This window comes from Lactuca serriola, chromosome 5, assembly GCF_051521515.1.
Source record: "Lactuca serriola cultivar US96UC23 chromosome 5, Lser_US96UC23_V15, whole genome shotgun sequence".
NCBI classification, from domain to species: Eukaryota; Viridiplantae; Streptophyta; class Magnoliopsida; order Asterales; family Asteraceae; genus Lactuca; species Lactuca serriola.
In genome coordinates this window covers 114,948,078-114,964,717 of record NC_136412.1, presented here as the reverse complement: position 1 = coordinate 114,964,717, position 16,640 = coordinate 114,948,078, and the positions used below count along the sequence as shown (strand labels likewise).

General features: G+C 38.9%; 1 non-coding gene across 1 annotated transcript; it reads left to right on the top strand.

Annotated features, from left to right (window-relative positions):
• The first annotated feature begins 10,776 nt into the window (after window positions 1-10,776).
• Window positions 10,777-10,883, top strand: LOC145055900 (small nucleolar RNA R71). The gene has a single exon (XR_013685447.1). It is a non-coding gene; the product is annotated as a small nucleolar RNA R71 (small nucleolar RNA).
• Window positions 10,884-16,640: the final 5,757 nt, after the last annotated feature.

The following is a 16,640-nucleotide window of genomic DNA, read 5'->3' as shown; positions in this document are numbered from 1 at the left end:
GTGGGAGTAGTAGCGGCATTGACTGCCACTATCTGTTGTTTCTTGGAAGGTTCTTGCGAAGATTGACCCTTCCTTTTGTTCCAAAACTTGTTGTTGTTGTTGGTATTGTTGTTGTTGTTGTTGTTGTTGTTGTTGTTGTTGTTGTTGTTGTTGTTGCTCTCTATGGGTTGCTCCGGAGCAGTAGTCATGAATCCTTGGTAGACACCATGGTCAACGAGGGACTGTGCCAGCTGTTTGGCACTATCGAAAGTAACTGGCTTGGAAGCTAGCACACTTCCTCGAATCTGGGGTGATAGTCCCTAGATATACCTCTCGATCTTCTTGCTCTCTAGAGCAATCATTCCCGGGCAAAGTATTGCTAAGTCACTGAACCTATTGGTATAGGTTGTGATATCTGAGCCTACCATAGTAAGCACCAAAGCTCTTGCTCAAGCTTCTATACTTCGCCTCTCGGGCAGTACTGTTGCATGAACATTTGTTTCAGGTTTTCCCATCCCATGGAGTTAGCCACGACTAGGGTTAGTGACTTGACGTGGCCATTCCACCATGTTAGGGCTCGTTCAGAGAAAGTACATGCAACAAATTTTACTTTGCTCCCTTCTTGGCATGAGAAGATCTCGAATACTGCTTCCGTTTTATCTATCCATTGGGATAGAGTCGTAACTCCTCCAGTCCCATTAAAGGATATGGGTTTGCCGTTGGTGAAGTCCTTGTAAGTGCATTCCCCAGAACGATCCTAGTGTTGGCCATTAGTAGAGCTATTTATTCCTTCTCCCGACCCATTGTTACTTATTTGTGCCATCGTTGCTGTAACAACAGCTGTTACGGCAACCTGAAAAACAACATTGTACATTGATGGGGGTGGTGGTGGTGTTCCTGTAGTATTGATGCGTCGGGGATTCGTTCTTGGCGGCATGATTCTGCCATAAGATAAAAGACGAATTCCTTATAAGTCTTCTTAGTAATTATATGCTTTACGTTCCGAACGTTATCGAATTTGTAAGTTAATTGCGAAATAGGAACTTACAACAATAAGTACATGATTTCCTTAGTATTTTAAGAACTTAATTAAATATCCAATGAAATAATAAATGCGTGTCAATCTCATTGATATTAATATTCAATACATCGATCAGGAAAATTTGACCTTAACACAGGTCTAGAGTACATCAATGAAAATGGGAAAATTTGATTGCATTCAGACCCCCGAATTGCGTACTCACAATCCGTCGGGTTTACATACATAAAGGAAAGAGTATCACCAACGCTCACTCGATAAGTTTATACATAGCGCAAGAAGTACGCGCTCTACTCCGAGTGGGTGGTACACTGCGGACCATGGTATGTTGTCGTGGAAGTCTGAGCTTGAGCTACTTGACGTTCAGTGATGTGCACGAAAGTACCCACTAATATTAATCTTTATAACCTAACAAACTTAAACTAACTATGCACTTATAGGCATTGTACCTAGTCAGATTACATTATAGCTTGGGTAAGTCGGGTGTCGATCACAGGGAACGGTGTTACTAATTAATATACTTGCTATCAAATTAACCTAATTATTAACAAGTTTAGAAAGGGTTTATCTGATTTTACAAGATCAGACGAACTTAACTCAAATTCAGTCAATAAGTAAAACACTCTTGTCTAGTTTGAATCCACTTCCTCCTTATGGCTTGCTAATGATTATGAATTATCAAGTTGGTTTTAATTGTATTAGTAAGTTAAGTCTAACTTTACCAATAATTAACTAATTCATGTCGAACTATGTATGGTCACACACAATTAAACACAGAACCAATTATGCATATGAATATGTTATATAAGATTTATTATGTAAACACAATTATAGTCACAATCCACGTTCTCTAGCACAACTAAGTTTATTTACTCTAATTAATAACTAAGATTGGTCAATCCCAGCTCTAACAATTTAATGTTCATTAAATCATTAGGTAAACAAGTTCATGCAGTTAATGGTCACTAAGCTACACGGAACATGACATTAAGCAACTAGATAAACAAACACAAGCACGATAGGTAACTATAAATCAAACACAAGCAATTCACCAACTAAATAAATCCATAAAAATTAAGCTATTCTTAAGTTGGAAGCTTCATCTAGCTAAACAAGAGTAGCTAGATTCAGCTGCTCATAATAGCAACTAACACACTAACACAAATCAAAGTATAATGAAACATGTTCCTAGATAACAAATAAGTAAACTAAATTATGGACCTTCACTTTTTTGGTGTTGAAAACCTCTTTCCAGGACTTTTCTTCTGCTCAAAATCGCCTTCTGGAACCCCTTTCTCTAGCCAAAAGTTCCTTCTATTTGTAATGGTTAAGGATATATATAGTTGCTGATTTTCATAATTCACGTCGTGAATAATAAGATATTCACGTCGTGAATAATAAGATATTCACGTCGTGAGTTCCAAATAACTGTGCCTGTCAAGGATTCCTTCACTCGCGTACATATCTTCTAGAACTTATTCTCACGTCGTGAATCTTCAAGTTCTCACGACGTGAAGACGCTTTTTCCAGATTTTCTTTTCCTTTAATCTTTTAACTCCCAAAGTTTCTTTCTTTAACGCTTTTAGTCCCTTTTCTTCAAAATGTCTTCTTTTTGGCTGCAAATAACATTTAAGCCCATAAGTACCATTATTCTAAACAAATTACCAACTTATATATAAAAATGTACTTCAATATTGCCTAAAAATAGGTATAAATACGACAATATCAAAATACCCCACACTTAGGCCTTGCTTGCCCTCAAGCAAATTTAAACTTAACCCTTTATTACTAACATCACATAGAACAATCCAATTCCAGTTCAGCCTTTATGCCAAGACCTCAACGCATGCATTTGTGTCTAAAATTTGCCTAAAGTACCCCCATACTTTAAATACTCATAATCTTCATAAACACTCACCCACTTCTTTCGAATAATGCTCATTTTATGCATCCCTCCGAATCCATCCGCAGAAAACCTCCTAACCTCAAGGTGTTTTTGGTTGAGCAACCCAAGCATACATAATCTAGAATTACAATTTATGATACCACTATGGAGCTCTTTTGAATTCTTCACTTCCTCGATAATTTGATCTTTGATTTTTTTTAATTCACCACCTTGTTTGATTTGATTTCTGGTATCTTCAACTTTTTGAATTTCTTCGAAATTTTGATCTTTTAATCTTTACTTTAGTTGCTCCAAAATTCTTCAAACTTTTCTTGCAATTCTCTTTTTTTCTTTTTTACATGTACCTCACTTTTTTCACTCAAAACCCTACATGCTTAAGCAGGGGCGCTCAACTTCAACCTTTATTGGCTAGCGATAATAATTTTCCTGGATACATTTCTGGTACATGATGCTAAACATATTGCATCCTTCGAACCAAGCGAGGTTGTGTTTTTGTTCCATGATTTCACTAAAATAATGGAGGCCACAAATGCACTATAACGTGTATTGGCTCAACTAAACATTTGAACTTTTATTGGATCATCCCATATAACACTAGCAACTACAGTTCAAATTATTATTACTAGATTTAATTATTAAAAATTTCAATTTTCAAATTTTCTAGTAATTTACTTTTTCTACCCCTACCCCACACTTATTTCATACAATGCCCTCATTGTATGCATAGAATAAATCAAAATTAAAGAAAAGGGAGAAAAAGGAATAGACTCCCCTGGGAGAGTGGCATAAACATCTCCAAAAGTGTGGAAAATGTGCATCTTGAATATGGACTCTGAGAAATAGAAACTTGGATCTTGAACTCGCGAGATAAGAAATGTTCCGGAAAAACATGAAATCGAGCCTTCAATCTTCTAAAAATGTGGTGGAAATCTTCAAAATAGAACGAAAAATGTGGGAAAACATACGCCACATTGTATGGTAGTGAAAATGAGCCAAAATAATCTCCAGAATAATGACAAGAAGAATGGTATCAACCCATGGAATAATAATATGTCAAGGGCCTTGATCTTGTAAAAACCTCAGATTCACGACGTGAGTAATAAGAAAAGTCACGTCGTGAAGTCGCAATTACGCGTATTTTGGAAACCCCTGAGAACTGAATCACGATGTGAGTAATAAGAGTTCACATCGTGAAAACTGGGTTGTCAAAAAAACATTCAGCCAAATCTTCTTCTCATGTGCACAATTCAATCCAATGTCTTAATGTATTAAGACTCTTCTAAATTCACCAGTTTTTGACTCTTTTGCTGACTATCCACTCTCTGGACTCACCCCACACTTATTTTAAAATGTGGGTCTCGACTCTCGACTTTAAACACTCCCGACTAAAGATGTACGCACTTATATCTCGATATCCTGTTTAGGTGCTCCTAGCAATTCTGAGAAATAACCACCAAAGAAGAATAAAAGTAACATAATATCTTAATAGTTCTTACAATCCCAACAAAATAAACAAAACACAATAAAAACAAACCAAAACAAAATAAAAATAAACAACAATCAATCATCCTCCTCATCATCATGTGCTCCACTGGTTCCAGCTCCATCACCTCCACGTCTGCCATACTCCGTCCATCTTGGGCAAATCGGGTAATGATACCCCAAATGAGGCGGCTGCTCCACTCCAAGGTGTCGGACAACATTCTCCATAGTACCTCCGATCCAATTGACACTCAACGATAACTGGTCAAAATAACCAGCCATGTCACTCCAAAAAGGTGCTCCCACCATGGATACGGGTGGATGTATTGGCTGCCCGCGTTCTCCCCGTCCTCTCACATTCCTGCGCCTCGGCCGTGGTTGTGGTTCAGGTTGGTCGGCTGGCTCCTCCTCCTCCTCCTCCTCATCATCATTATCTCAAACAATTCTCCAATGTGTCCCATAGTTTTTGACCACCCTCATTGTTTCCAGATACCCCATACTGAACTCATTCCCCTCAATACATGTTAGAGAACGAGTGATTTCAGGAACAAGAAGACCATAAGAGCAGGCCAATCGTGTAACGAAATGCCCTCCACAAATGGGGCTTCCAGGACGAGCACTTGTCGCATAGTCCGCCAAATACCGTGCCAAGAAATATGGAATATTGCAGCAAACACCCGGTTGTAAAATGCACCATAAAAAGGACAAGTTGCTCCAAAACTCCGGCCCCGAGACCCCATCCGCATACACCCGCATGGCGTCCCTCAAAAATAAAATAAACTCATGAGTGATAGTCTTATGAGCTTCATACAGCCCTATACGGCGAGAAAACTCCACTAAACTGCACTCCCGATACTCCCCGCCTAAACAAAAGACCAAAGCTCGGGGAAAAGTGGGATCTCTGACATTGTCATGGAATGTCACCGTGGAGAAAAACTCCACGCAAAGTTCCTTATAAACACGCTCCTGGATGTTAAATAGGTTAAACCACCCCTTGCATGTAAATTGAAATCCGTCCCCCAAAAAGATTTTTGTTAGGTATTGGGACATCCTATCAACCAAGCCAACCTCCCTCAACCTCACCCACTGAATAGTGGGAGCCACAATAAACTCCCGATTGTAGAGCCATCCCAACCGAGTATTCCATCGCGTGTAAACATCCCGGGGTGTAGTGATTTGAAATTCATAAAATGGGTGTAAACTTGCAATCCCAAGAGGTAAATCTCTTCTAGGTGCCATTTATGAAAAAACAAGGAACAAACACAGCCAAAACAACAACCCAACAATTTAGACATTAAGGGAAACAGAAAACTGTTCAGTCCCAGGATTCACGTTGTGGGTTCGCAATATAAGCAAGCAGAATCGCGACAATCGAGGGTAAATCTAGTCACAATATCAATGGGTTTTACTCCTATACCACTTCCAAACACAAAGCCTAAACATCCAAAGGTTATTATGGAACTTTGAAGAAATAAATTCGTCATTTCACTCAATTAACGAACCCTAACCCCAAGTCCATATACTAGAGCAAAAACTAAACTTAAAAATTAAGAATTATTACCTTTGATGGAAGTATTACGTAAGCACAAAGAAGATTAGGGGAGTTGTTGGCCAAAATCGGAGCATTGGGGGCCAAGGGGAGACCATATCTCGTTTTCACTTCATGAGGATTAAACAAATGGAGGGTTAACTGGTTTCTAGGGCTTTATTTTGTGGTCCCGTGTAATTGAAAACTCACGTCGTGAATTCTTAAAGATTCACGTCATGAATTTCGTCTGGGCTAATATTGGGCCATGTATTCATGGACTGGTCTTGGGCCTCTTAGTCTAATGGGCTAAACTGTATTATTGAGTAATTATCCGGTTTATTCACGATTCACGTCGTGAATTCTATCTGGAATAAAAAAATTCATACTAAATCAAATTTGACTTTCAACTAAATTCTCAATTATTACTACTTTCATTTTAGGGTCCCCACATTCAGTGTTTAATTATGTTATAATTGAGTTGGATGACATGATCTATGTTTTTAAGGCTAAAATGCAAAAAGAAAAGAAGAAAAAATTTGCAAACCAAACTTGGGTTGCCTCCCGAGAAGCGCTTCTTTTTCTTGGAGTCTTGAGCTGGACTCTGTGCCTCCTACGTTGAGTCCTCGAAAGAATCCACCACTAGGATATTTTGTTCCTTGAAACGGCTCTTGTAAGCTTGAACTCGTCTTTTGTACGCCTTCTTTGAATTCTCCTTTTTAGCTTTGACCTCTTCTTCATCAAGCTTGCGTTTGGTCCCTTTAGTTTTGTAACATCCCGGAATAGCAAGAGTAAAGTTGAAGGGCTAAAAGAGTAATATGGGAAAGAGAGACTCGGCGAGTCCATGGGTGGAATCGGCGAGTAGAGTCGCGACTTGGTCGCGTGTTAAGTGGCCGACTCGGCGAGTCAGTGTATTGGACTCGGCGAGTAGGCGCTGAGTGGAGAAAACCCTAATTCTCGGGGTTGAGCCCTATATAAAGAACATAACATCCATTCCCCCAGCCTCCTTACCCATCCTCAAGTCCAGAACCCTAACCTTCATGTGTGAGTGGATCAAGTTGCATTTGGAAGCTTGGAGAAGCAATTGTTGAGGAAATCTTGAAGGGTAGGAGGCTTGGAGCAAGGGGCTTTGCTTGGGTTCGAGTTTCATTGCTGTTGGAGCGTTCTTTTGAGGTATTATCTCGTTCTTGGGCTGTTAATCATATAGATTCTTCATTTTGGGGTTTATGGGAGCTCATCTTGGTATGTTTTGGAGTTTGGAGGTTAGATCTGAGGTTGCTACCTCAGATCTGGAATGGAGAAGGTCTAGAGTGCATTAAAGTCCCTGTGTTTGAGTGTTTTGTGAAGCCATCATGTCCCAAACCCTAGCCCTAAAGTGTAAAAGGCCTAGATCTCTTTGGATTCACGTAAAGTTTGCCACTTTACGTGATGGATGGGTGGTAGGAGGCTAGATCTATGTTTTGGATCAATTGCATGGCCTGGAATGCTTCTGTATGGATTCAGACCGGTGGTACTCGGCGAGTCACATGGGTATACTCGAAGAGTGGCTTGAAGATGAGCTGGAACTCGACGAGTTGGAAGAACAACTCGGCGAGTTGGATGAAGATGGCCTGGAACAACTCGGCGAGTAGGTTGAAGATAGCCTTAAACTCGGCGAGTCTGTTCTTGGACTCGGCGAGTCTTGTCGAAGAGTCCCAATATTTTCTGGTTGAGTCGAGAATCGGTGAGTCAAGGGATGACTCGGTGAGTTGTGTGCGAGTGGACTCAGAATTGTTGAACTCGGCGAGTCTCGGGGTGACTCGGCGAGTTAGGTCGCGGATTGAGGGAAGTTCTGAGCTTGGGGACTCGGCGAGTCATCGGGTTGACTCGGCGAGTAGAGTCAGTCATGGGTTGACTTTGACTTTGACCAAGGGTTGACCAGTTGTCTTCCAGGGGTATTTTGGTAATTATGGGTATTTATTGAGTTCAGTGCTTGGGTGTTGTTCAGTGGAGGAGTTCGTGTCGGAGTTTGGAGCAGCGGGATCTTATTCTTTCAGCCGACAGTTTTGAGGTGAGTTATCCTCACTATATCAATAGGGTCTAAGGCACCAAGCCCGACCCTTATCAGACTGAGATCCGGGTATTTGTTGTTATGTTATTGCTTTGATATGTTGCATCCTGATAGCTAGGATGGTATGTGTTAGAGGCCTGGTTGAGATCGGTATTCTGAGATGTAGGGTGATGCTATGCTAGTGACCGGTTAGGTCGGTATCCTGGTTAGGATGATGATATGTTATGTGATCTGTTCGATTGGCTTGTTGACTGTGGATTGTTATATGTTGTATGTTTATGTGCACATGGTTTTTTGGACTGGAGTTGGGTTGAGGCGGGTCCTGCTTTGTGCTGTAGGCCAAGATACCCAGGGCGGACCGGTTGTCCCGAAGGCCCAGTGAGCGGTCCGGATAGGCTGTAGGCCCCAAGAGGGCGGACCAGACGTGCCGAGGCTCGGAGAGTGAACCAGGCCGACTGAAGGCCCGGTGCGGGCGGACCAGTCATACTATAGACTCAGAGAGTGGACCAGGTGGATTGAAGGCCCGGTGCGGGCGGACCAATCACAATGTAGACTCGTTGTATGTGGATAGACTTAGAGGGTGGACCAGGTGGACTGTTGGCCGGTGCGGCGGACCAGTCACACAGTAGACCTGAAGTGCATGGCTGTTCTGTGATCGGATATGTTATGGCATGTTATGCGTGTATGGTATATGTGGTTGGTATTTTGGGGATATCTCACTAAGCTTTCGGGCTTACAGTTGTGGTTTTATGTTTTTCAGGATCTTCAGGAGACCGTGGCAAGGCGAAGGCGTGATCGTACCGCTCCTCGTGTTTATGTTGTGATGAGATTCTGGGAATACTTTAAATAAATTGTATTGAAAACCTTTTTGTAATAACTTTAATGGAATCGGGTTGTTTTCAAAAATTTTAAATTGGTTGAAATTTTTGGTCGTTACAAGTTTCCTCCCTGCACTCCATAGCATTCTTCTCCTCTTTCACTACTGGCTTTGTCACCCTTGAAGTAACCTCCTCTTCATCACTTGTTATCTCATCTTCCTTGCTTACCCAAGAAGGTGGACTCTTGTAAGCAATGACTTCAACCAAAAATGGAACAGATGCTCTTGGTTTTGTTCTTTTGACTTGATGAACTGCCTTGATCTCTTCTTCCATAAGCTTTTCTAGTTCTTCTAATTCATTGTCTTCATTAATTGTGAACACCTCTTCTTGAACATGATCCTTTTGAAAGCCATCTTCTATCCCAAAAATTTGTTTTTCATCACCAACCCTCAAGGTGAGCTTGGACTCGCGAATATCAACAAGAGCTCCAGCAGTGTTAAGCAATGGATGACCAATGATAATTGGAACATCGGGATCTTCCTTCATATCCAACACTACAAAATCTATTGGAAAAACAAAATTTCCAATTTTCACTAAAATATCCTCCACAATGCCCCAGGGTTGTGTCACTGAACGGTTCACCATGTGAATAGTCATTCTTGTAGCCTTCATCTTTTGAATTTCCAACTTCTGATAAAATGAATAAGGCATCAAATTAATGCTAGCCCCAGAATCGGCTAAAGCATTAACCTTCATTTTGTTACCAAACTCACACAGAAGAGTGAGGCGTCCAGGATCTCCCATCTTCTTAAGTGTCTCTCCCAACACAGCTTTTGAGCTTTGCTCACTTAGAATCACCTTAGAATGCTTCTTTAATTGCTGGCGAGTGTCTATCAAGTCTTGCAGTAATTTTTGATGCTCGAGAATTTTTGATAAGGACTCGACAAAAGGAGTATTAATCGGGATACCCTTCATGTGCTTAAAAAATTCTAGATGCTCTCTTTCCAGTGGACTAAGGGCAGCTCGGGAAGGAAAAGGCAAAGGCGGCCGATAAACCGAACCAACTACAGATTTTTTCTGTTCATGACGGGCCCACGTCGTGAACTTACATTGCTCACGTCGTGAATTCTGCAATTCTGCAACATCTTGATTTTCGAGCTTGGGCTTCTTCAACTTTGGATCGGGCTGCTGTTGTTCAACTTCTAAGGCTTCTAAGAACTCAGAAATGGCCTCTTCTTCAGTATCTATGGTCATTACATGAGATTGGGCCTTCGTTTTGGGATTTTTCGGGGACAACTTCTCATGAACCAGAGTGGCTAGTTGACCAAGTTGTACTTCAAGGTTATTGATGGAGGCTTGCTGATTCTTTATTAAAGTTTGCTGTTCATTAATGGCCGAATCAGTAGCATCGTGTCTCTTTTCCGAAGCTTCCATAAACTTCATCAACATGGTCTCTAGATCGGGTTTCTTCTCAGCTGGTGGCTGCTCCTTTTGATAGAAGCCTCGACCTGTCTGCCTATACTTCTCTTCTTTTTGCTTCTTATACTCTTCATATGGCAGCAACTCCTTCTTTGGTTTCCTCTAGTGTTCATCAAACTTATCCCCACTCGAGTAGTACACTTGAACTTTTCTGTTCCCAAACTCATCTAAATTGCAGTCCCTGGTCAAGTGCGGACCACTACACCTCTCGCAACCCACTCTTATGGCATGAATTGAGTGGTCCATTTGTGTTAACCTCCGGTCCATATTATTTAGCATAGCCATCATGGATGCTATTTCTTCAGTTTGGGCTCCTCCACCGCCTTTAATTTCATCTTGGCTAGGGTTGTGGTATTCGCGAGAGTGCTTCGCGAATTCTTCAATCAGTTCCTTGACCTCCCTTGGATTTTTCTTTGTCAAAGCTCCTTGAGAGTCAGGAGTTGTCTTGTCATAACGTTGACCCCATCATAGAAAATTGACATCTATTGTTGCACATTTAGATCACGCTGAGGGCAATTTCTGAGCAAGCCCTTGTACCGCTCCCATGCTTCGTATAATGACTCCCCCGGCTGTTGCTCAAAGTTGGCTATTGCCTTCTTGAGTTTAGCTATCTTGGATGGCAGGCAAAACTAGTCAAATAATTGCTCACGCATTTGAGCCCAAGTGGTGATTGTACCCGGTGGAAGTGATTTTAACCACTCTTTAGCAGCTCCCTTGAAAGTAATGGGAAGCATCCTAAGCAAGACGGTGTTTCTGTTGACATTTGGGACATTGAAGTAATCCGCAATGTCATTGACTTCATCTAGATGCTTAAAAGCATCCTCATGATCTTTCCCAAAAAAATGGGATATCCTTCAGTGCAGTCAAGATGTGCCCCTTCAGCTCGAATGTGGTAGTGGCAGGTATTGTGGGTTGGACTAAACCGGGACCCACATCTTCTCGGATCCACTTCTTGTAAGCTCCCATGGACATCTCTTCAATTGCTGCCATCTCGTTCCTTAGCTCGTTCTCGGGTTCGCTCGTATGTTCTTCGAATTCCGGCTTGGTATCGTATTCGGATTCGGTTTGGATGGGTATTTGATCCAAGTGTTCATAATTGCTCTTGTGCCTTGAGGATGAACTTCACTCTCCTGTATTCTTTCCCGACTTCCTTGAAAATGCTGACTTTAATTCTTGCAGTGGCGTCTTCTTATCGGTCTTCTTGTGAAGTGCAGCTTCGGGATCTTCAATTGGTGGCACCAAAGGTGTGGTAGATCCTCTGGTCATGAACTCCTATAACTTGATAAAATAAAAACGTGAAACTGAACTAAAATAAGAAAATACTAAAAAACTAAAAACTACAACTCTCACGTCGTGAGTTTATATAGCTCACGTCGTGAATTCTGTGACAGAAACAAAAATAAAATTTTTTGCTAAAATAATATGCTACTAAGCAAATAAACAAAAATAAATAACTAATTAACTTTTTGCAGATTTTATCCCACAAAAAGGGTCGATTAATCTAATGCAACTAAATAAACTAATAAACGCGCCGTTCCCCGGTAACGGCGCCAAAAACTTGATGTGTATATTTAATGCACTAGTTTTTTATTTATAATTCCTAATTTATCACATCTAAACCACACCTTACAGGCAGTGAACCCGATCGAGTATAGTATAGCTTTGATAAGCAAGGGTGTCGAACACAAGGGGAACAGTAGTGAATTAATTTAAAATATTTGATTATAGGTTACAAAACATACGAAAGGAATAAATAAATGTTTAATTAAATCTCAAACGAATTACTAAATAGCAAATCTCGATAAACTGGTAGGAAGACAAATCTCTTTAGGTACTTTGGTTTAGACAGATTACACCTTAAAATCATAGACAATTGCACACACACAGATTTATTTATTCATGTCCACCGATTTCTAAAATGATTAGGTTCATGTTCATTATTACTAATCCTTTAGAAAACAAGTCAATTTAAGCAGTGATCAATTGATTAAACTAACATGTTTCATAGTGTTCAGTTCGTATCAAGCAATACTTGTAATAATAGTTAATCGAATTGGTTAATTCAATTAGATCATATGTGGTTAGTCGTCACATATGCTCACACATTAATTTACTTATTTCCTAGTTAACCCTAGTTTCATGTTCAGTATTCCTAGTCATATAATCTTGATGGTCATCAAAATCATAAGAGACAAGCAATCAAGCAGATGTTCATACAACTCAATTTACTTGGCAATTAACAGCAAATAATTATCATTAAAACGTAAGGATCTTTTAACAAGCTTGGAAAGATAAATTAAACATAAACAAACAATCCAAAATAGCAATTAATCCAATAATCAAGGTTTCATTCAATCATAAACACAAAGTAAAAGGTTTTTACACCTAAATCAGAAAGTAAACACATAATAGTATCATAGTGGAATGCTAAGCATGGTCACAATAACAAACCACATGATTACCGAAATGAATCCGCTCTCCAATCCCTCTGATATTTTCTCCCGTTAGCTTAACGGCCTTCCGGCCACCTCCTAGACCCTCAAAACGGCAACTATGAAGTTTTCTTGTTGCACAAGTCGAAGTGGAATATCATAGATTATGAAAATGGTGGAATGATATGGGGTATTTATAGTTGATGGAGATGGAATTTATATGGAATAATAGAGTTGGATTGGAATAAGGAAACTAATGGTGGCTTAGGGATTAAGCAAATAAAAATAAGATAAGTGGTGCTTGGGGAATAAGTAACTTGGAGGGAATTTCCGTCAAGCTTTTATGCTTCATCATCAAGGCCGATTTTGGATAAGATAATTGTCGAATTAGCCAAAAGTCCCTGTCACATAAGTCGTAGGAAATTTCGTCTAGTTTTCATAACACTTTGAATCTCATCAATTTGACTTATGAGTCATCAGATATACCCGAAACACTGAAGAGGGGTCAATCTGCCAGCAATATCCTTTTTGCATCTTTTCAGCTCCATTCTCTTCCATTTGCATTCCATCTCCCATTTTTACTGTAATTGAATATTTCAAAGCATATTAAGTATCTTTTAGTTCTAAATAACATAAAAACATAGTATAAAATAACAAAAAAACATCATAAATATATGCATAAAATAGACGTTATCAAACTACCCCACACTAGCCTTTTGCTTGCCCTCAAGCAAGAATGATTTTATTATCTCACCAATATCGCATAAACAATCCATTTCAAACCCAGTCATTATCCCAAGACCGCGACACATGCATTTGTGTCTATAAATCCTAAAAAACTTCCCACTCCTAAATACTCACAATCCTTATGAACATTCACCCCTTAGTTTATACGACATTCATTTCTACAACCCTCAGAATCAATCCTCAAAAATCTTCCTTAACCTCAAGGTATTTTTGTAAAGCTACCCAAGCATACATAATTTAGAAATTACAACTTTTGATACCACAATGGAGCTGTTGGAATTCTTCACTTCTTTGATATTTGATATTTTATTTCTTTGAATTCACCACCTTTTTGATTTTTTGTATCTTCAACTTTTTTGATTCTTGGAATTTTGATCTTTTGATCTTCAACTTGATAGCTCCAAAATTCTTTCACTTTTTGGTAATTTCTCTCTCTTCATTTTTTTTACATGTAACTCACTTTTTTTTCACTCAATACCTACATGCTTAAGCAAGGACACTTAACTTCAACCCTTATTGGTTAAAATATTAGTCTATGTGCAATGACTACATAAGCTCTTCTGGATAGATTTCTGGTTTAAGCTGCAAAACGTATTATACCATATAAACTACCAGATTACCTTTCATATCTCATGACTTTTCTCTAGGAAAAGGGAAGCTACAAATACACTATAACATGTGTAGGCTCAGGTAAACATTTTGGTTCTCATCGGATCATCCCATACAATATTAGCAAAATTTTATATTATCACTAGATTTTCCTAAATTAAACTATTATTTCAAGTTTATAAATTTTTAAATGTTCCTAATCTAGCAATTTTTAATTTTCTAATCTAAATTACTTTTTCGACCCCTACCCCACACTTATTTCATAAAATGTCCTCATTATATGCATAAAACTATTTAACCACATAAAACCAATAAAAAGAGGGAGAAAAAGGAACAGACTCCCCTGAGGTAGTAATGATGAGATCGAATGGGGCTGCTAAAAGTTGCTCCATAAATTGTTGGAAGACTGGAAACTGGAACTGTTGCGTCTGAATTTGCCGGTAAATAAAATCAAGAACGCCAACTTTGAAAATGTGGTGCAAAAGATTGCAAACAAATGCAATGTATAGTAACCATGACGTGGGAAAGTGTCGACCACGTCGTGTTATATAGAATGGCAGCCTCCTATTGCGATAAAAAAACTCCCCCACGACATAGGAAAGTGTCAACCATGTCGTGGCACCTGGGATGATACCTCTACCCCACATCGAAATATAACTCCATGGTGTGGGAACAACTCATCCATACCACATGAATCCAAATATGGTAGAAACGTCACTCTTCTAAATAATATACTCTAACAATATCAACTTGCAGCCCACACTTATGAAAAAAAAACGTGGGTCTTGACTATAAACTTCAAACTCTCACACGACTATCTCTCTCGTGATAAAGCAACAGTCGGATCTAGCTGCTGAACTTACTGCCAGATTTCTAAGGGCAAAAATTTAGTAAAGATCTAAAACAATCAAAGAGCATCAACATGAAGAACAAAATTTTAAACAAACTAAAAATAAAAATAAAATAACTAAAAAAATGGCAAACCAAAATAACTAAAAAGGATATCACAATCACTCGTCTTCGTCGAAATCAAGCTACAATTGTTGATTAAATCCCATGCATGCAAGAGGTGGTTTGTGAAAGCAAAAACTTTCGAGACCTGTCAGACTATTTCCTTTGTTTCCTTTGCACCATTAACTAATAAGTAGAACAAGAGTTGGCCCAACTAGTCAAGAATATCAAGAGTTCGGTCTTCCACTTAACCACCTCGATACGCCTTGCTATACTACGCCTCGTGGATTGAGTTGGACAAATCACCAAAGTAGTAGACTAAACAAGTCAAGAATTACCTAATCGCTTGCAATCTCGAAACCCATGCAAAAAGTAAAACCAAGCAATGTGTATGATCCACGAATTCCTGCACATAACAACAAAAACCTTCCCAACACGTGAAAATGTATCATCGAAAATAAACCTGAAAATAAAAACAAATAATGAATAATCAAATAAACTAAACTAATTGAAAACCGTTCCCCGGCAACGACGCCAAAAACTTGATGTGTATATTTAATGCAGTAGTTTTTTATTTATAATTCCTAAGTTATCGCATCTAAACCACACCTTACAGGCAGTGAACCCGATCGAGTATAGTATAGTTTTGATAAGCAAGGGTGTCGAACACAAGGGGAACAGTAGTGGATTAATTTAAAATATTTGATTATAGGTTACAAAACATACGAAAGGAATAAATAAATGATTAATTAAATCTCAAACGAATTACTAAATAGCAAATCTCGATAAACTGGCAGGAAGACAAATCTCTTTAGGTACTTTGGTTTAGACAGATTACACCTTAAAATCATAGACAATTGCACACACACAAATTTATTTATTCATGTTCACCGATTTCTAAAATGATTAGGTTCAGGTTCATTATTACTAATCCTTTAGAAAACAAGTCAATTTAAGCAGTGATCAATTGATTAAACTAACATGTTTCATAGTGTTCAGTTCGTATCAAGCAATACTTGTAATAATAGTTAATCGAATTGGTTAATTCAATTAGATCATATGTGGTTGGTCGTCACATATGATCACACATTAACTTACTTATTTCCTAGTTAACCCTAGTTTCATGTTCAGTATTCCTAGTCATATAATCTTGATGGTCATCAAAATCATAAGAGACAAGCAATCAAGCAGATGTTCATACAACTCAATTTACTTGGCAATTAACAGCAAATAATTATCATTAAAACATAAGGATCTTTTAACAAGCTTGGAAAGATAAATTAAACATAAACAAACAATCCAAAATAGCAATTAATCCAATAATCAAGGTTTCATTCAATCATAAACACAAAGTAAAAGGTTTTTACACCTAAATCAGAAAGAAAACACATAATAGTATCATAGTGGAATGCTAAGCATGGTCACGATAACAAACCACATGATTACCGAAATGAATCCGCTCTCCAATCCCTCTGATATTTTCTCCCGTTAGCTTAACGGCCTTCCGGCCGCCTCCTAGACCCTCAAAACGGCAACTATGAAGTTTTCTTGTTGCACAAGTCGAAGTGGAATATCATAGATTATGAAAATGGTGGAATGATATGGGGTATTTATAGTTGATGG